This window comes from Cannabis sativa, chromosome 3, assembly GCF_029168945.1.
Source record: "Cannabis sativa cultivar Pink pepper isolate KNU-18-1 chromosome 3, ASM2916894v1, whole genome shotgun sequence".
In the NCBI taxonomy this organism is placed as follows: domain Eukaryota; kingdom Viridiplantae; phylum Streptophyta; class Magnoliopsida; order Rosales; family Cannabaceae; genus Cannabis; species Cannabis sativa.
The window spans coordinates 68183274-68188685 of NC_083603.1; positions in this window are offsets into that span (position 1 = coordinate 68183274).

A 5412-nucleotide genomic window follows, 5' to 3' on the forward strand; every position below is an offset into this window, starting at 1 on the left:
ATTAATTTTTTAATTAATTAAAATTAGTTTCTGATATTAGTAGGCTTTGAATTTTGAAAATTTGATTTCTCACAAAGGAGCCTTATGGTTATTTTTAAAATTTTAGATTATTTTATTTATTTTAATTATAAGATCAGATATTATTTTTTAAATGATCTTACTTTGATAGTAAAATATTATCTTTTAAAAATAATCTTGTACTAATTTCAAAATTTGCTAACCATATCATATTTTCAAATTTGTTATTTTCAAAATATATTTTATTTATTAAAATTATAAGATTAGGAATATGTTAGGTTTAACATTTTATCTTATTAGACATTTTTTTAAAAAATTATATTTTGGAAAAAATAACATGAAGATTTGAAAAATTGGTTAGTTTAGTTTGAATAGATATTTTAGGGTTTCAAACCATAATTTTTTCAAACTTATTATTTTATTATTATTTTTGAAAAAATATTCTAACCATATAAAATATCTTATTTTTCAATTAGTTTATTTATGTAATATTTAAATTTATTAAATTATAAGACTCAGAATATAATAAAATATCTAAATTTAAAATTCAAGATATTATACTATATTATCTTATTAGAAATTTTAAATAAATTTAAATTTTGAATAAACTTGATATTTGAAAAATTGGTTAGATCTTTTTGATTTTTTGTTAGAATTTAAGAAATTTAGGAGTTTGTTGAATTTTGAATTTTTTCAGATATTCTCTAACAACCTAAATTTAAATTCTAGTTAAGATATTTATTTTAAAATTTAATTTAATTTTAAATTTTAAAATTGAGATATTTTAGCTTACTTTCCAGATATTCCAGATCAGTTATTATTGTTTGTATTGTTTGATTATATTATTATGTATTCAAATTTTTTTTACAAACTTATTATTTATTTGATCTAAATTGCTATGATTAACTTGTTGACAGATCCAATGATCTGATTTTAATCATAGTCCAATTGTCAATAGATCTTATAAATAATTTGTAACAGGTAAATTTTGTAATTTCTTTCATCTGTGTAAACTTAGTAACATGATAGGGCCCATCCAAATCATTTGACCTGTGTGAGCCTATATGTTTGCTTTTGGGCTTAGATGCATATAGGAAGCCCATTTAAGTTTTACTAAGTAAATGGACTAGGTTGCTAAAATAAATTTTGACATAAGTAAATTTATTTAGGCCCAATTAGATTTGAGATTATTCAATGAATAACAATGGTTTATTTAAAGGTTAAATTCCTCTCTTTTCGGCCTTGTGTGAGAGTTGGGGGCCAATAGATGTGCGTACGACATACTGAACCCAGCTCCCCCTCAGATGAACTACCCCAATTGTGAAGGCCCATTTGCCTTATTTAAATAATTGTATTAGGTTAATTATATTAGTCTAACCTAATTAAAATTGAATTAGCAACATAATTAACTTTTAAAATATATGAAATTTATTTTTTCATTTAATATTTTAAAGTTAATTTTAGAAAAACACTTAGTAAATGAAATTATTCTAGATAGTTATTTCTAGAACTAGTTATTTTTTCTAATATTTAATTAGGAAAATATCATAGATTATGAAATTAATTGTTTGATAATTAATTTTGGTACAATCTAAGTTAAGTATATTTTTCTTTGTATTAAATTAGAATTAATAATTAAGTCTTCTTTATACTTAATTATTTATTTCTTGAATTTAATACATTTAATTAAATTGAAAATTTAAATATTTAAGTTGATTTTCATCATGATACTTAAATATTATTATTTTCATGTTATTTAAAATTAAAAATTATTTTAAGTTTGAAATCTTATTTCATATAACTTAAATTTGAATAATTTTCAAAATATATTTTATTTTATTTTATTAATCTTTTTTCCACAATTTCGAAATTGCATTTCTTAAATGCAGAAATTTCGAATTTTATTTGAAAAATAGATTAAAGTTGTAAATTATTTATTTTAATTTTGGACCAACTTAAATCAATGATTTTTTTCATTTAATGATTAATTAAAATAAATGAAGTAAAATATATTTAATTAGAAAATGAATTAATTAGTCCATGAAAATCTAGATAGATATTATCTGTTTTCGCTTGAAGTATTTTTCAAGTGTATTTAATTAAATAGAAAATTAATATTTAAGTTGATTTTCATCATCATACTTAAATGTTTGAAATTTTTCTTATATATTTAATTAAATAGGAAAATTATATTTTTTTGCTGTAAATTAATTTTATTAATTAATTTTGGGCCAATATTAAATTAGAATAATTTTTCCAGTGTTATTTTTATTTTATTTTAACAAGCAATTTCGAAAATTGTATTATTAAATACTTCAATTTTTCGAAATGCAATGTATATTTATAGAAAATTAAATTTGAGTTGTAAATTAATTTAAATTAATTTTGTAACAACTTAAATTGAATATTTTTCTAAATATTTATTGGAAATTATTACTAAGATGGAAATAATTCATGTTATTTTCATATCCATCTAAGTAAAATTTATAAATATTAAATTAAAATTTATATTTAGAATTTTTCATTCTAAATTGGAAATTTTAATTAAATAAATATATATTTAAAATAAATTGACTAAAATCAATATTAGAAGAAAATACACTTTAAATAATGAGCTTTATTATTAGGAAATTCGATATCCATTGTTAGTTTTACATAGCTTTTGTTTTAGTGAGTAATCCTCCCTAATGGAGGAACGTTCATTAGCAAGTTAGCATCGTTTAATCTCGAAAGATAAGTAGCTTTGTAAGTGTTTTATATGGTATGGATCACCCTAATGGTGGCGACTGTATTTGACTTACAAAATATAAAACAATAATGGTGAAAGCTCATAAGATATAATAGCCTTGACTCTCGCCTAAACGGGACAACGCTGGATTCAAATCTTGATCAAATAAAAGGTTGCTAGAATGTTTAACATTTTAGATGAGCTGACAACTCTATTCAATGGATGGTAGCTTTGACTCTCTCCTAAACGGTACACTGATATCAGTTTGTTGAAAACCTTTGAAATTATTTAGGATTGTATGTTTTAGTATTTTCACTTGTCATTCCTACTTGCTATATGTTTAATAATTTCTGAATTATGTATGAATTTATATTGAACCATGTTATTTTCTGTTATTAAATTGTAGTTTAATTTCGAATCTTCATTGTTGGTCTAACTTGGTTTGTTTTTCTAATGAGATAAATCCCTAATGGATTTTCACCATTAGACATACATAATAGTGTTAGATCTCAAAAGATAAATATTGTATATGCAACATCTAGCTATCATCAATTGATGACACCTTAGACTAGTACTTTTACAATATGAAACAAGAAGATTGTATAAATAAGATTGCTTTGACTCTCGCTAATCGAAGCATCGTTGGATTCTTATTTATAAACAAAATTATCCTAATTCCTCTTAGCTTATTCATTTCGAATTAGCTCAATAACATATTATTGGATGAATGGTCTATAAACCATTTCATGTCATTCTATATTCTCTTAAGAAATTAAATGACGCATATGATTATAATCCCGGAATTCTACTCCACAATGACATAAGTCCTCAATCTTAGAAATCTCCTACTTGTATGGAAAAATTTGACTTAGAGTTTAAATTAGTAGTGGTGGTCCAAGAAAGAATTACTCATTATATTTGGTATAAATTTAAGTCTATGACTTTAATTTTAGATTCCAAACAAAAATTTTCTTATATTTCTAATTCCAGAATACAATACAGTTACACTTTCACAAGTGTTTAATAACCATTTTCTATCAATGGTTTCAAACTGTATGGAATATGAGTTTAATATTCTATGACCAGGATCCACTTGCACTATTCTAAGAACTCTTTGAAGTAACTAAACCTAAGTCATCAAAAAGACACAACCACACTTTTTTTTAATCTATGGCATTTGTATCTTGTTCATAGTGGTTTTGACAAGATCAATCTCTGCAAAGAGTTAATATGCCTATATCCACTGAAAGTTGTTCATCTCATTCGCAGATAGATGTACATTCAGGGGTGGATATGAGTTTTACGTTGTATTCTTAAAACGATCACTCTAGATTTTACCTTAAACAGTGGAACACAATTATGGTAAGTGGTTAAAGATCTTGCGAACTGATAGGGGTGGAGAAATAGTTAGTAGATATGCAGTTCAAAGTTCATTAATTTGATTTTTGAATTATATCCAAACTTACCTCCCCAGAAATTTCGTTTTGCATATTGATGATTAGTTACAAGTCGTTGCCTAAATCCTTCTATGGTAATACAATTTCAGAATGATGCAATGGTTGTATACTTAAAGTAAATCATTACTAGATTCATGGATGACCTAATCAAAATCTTAAGAAAAGCTAGAACTGTTAACCATGGTTTGCATGTTTGTTAGCTATTCTAAGTGATTAGGGGTGGACCATCCCATAGTCAATAGATAAGAAAGTGTTTGTTTAAACAAATACTACTTTTCTAAGATAATGACTAAGTCTGAAAATAAAGTAGAAAATAAAGGAGACATTTTTCTTGATTCCAAAAGTGTTCTATCATCTTATTTGACATATGATGATCCCACTGCCTCTGTTGTCTTGTCACAACCGAAGAGATCAATACCATTTAGTTTTCTTAGACATAATTCACGGTACCTTGTCGTAGTGGGAGAGTTTCTACGAACTCACCTTCTTATGACTTGGAAGACACTAGTGATTAAAATCCATTGTGAGTTTAAACAAGTAATGGATTGTCAAGATAAGAAACTAAGAAGAAAAGCCAATAGAACTATGGTTTAATCCATTCACATGGAGTAACCTAAAGTTTTCTATTACAAGGACATAAAAGGAAATTTTTGTTTATAAGTCTATTCAATGGGCTTAACAAAACTTCTTGTTCCTAGTATTATAGGTTTGAGTTTATCGAAACCAAAGGATTATGGTATACCTGGTAATTACTTACTCTAATGCAAGCAACTTACTTTAGTAAGATGGTGAACAATTTTCTATCTAATGGCAATCTATAGAGGCTTCACAGCTTCTTAGACATAGATTTTATTTATTTAAGGAAAAGTCTCAATTATTCCAGAAAAGATAAAGCCATGAAAGAATTTCTTAAATCAACAGTGAGAGGTCTTAGATATGCTTTTGTATGCCTTAGACAAGACACTTGCTGTTGAGTGGGAGTAATAAGTAGGTATCAGATTAATCCTGGAGAAGAACATTGGAAGATGGTGTTAGAAAGTCTGTTGATAAGATGGTGATTACTCTGGGGGTGAAATAGTTATTTTGGAGAAGTGTAAAAACCTATCTGAAGTCTCTAGGTCTACCAGAAAGGGACTGAATGTTAAAGTTGCAGGAAAGGTACTTATTCAGTCTAAGGAAAGTTCTATACATTTTTGGCACCATTCCAAA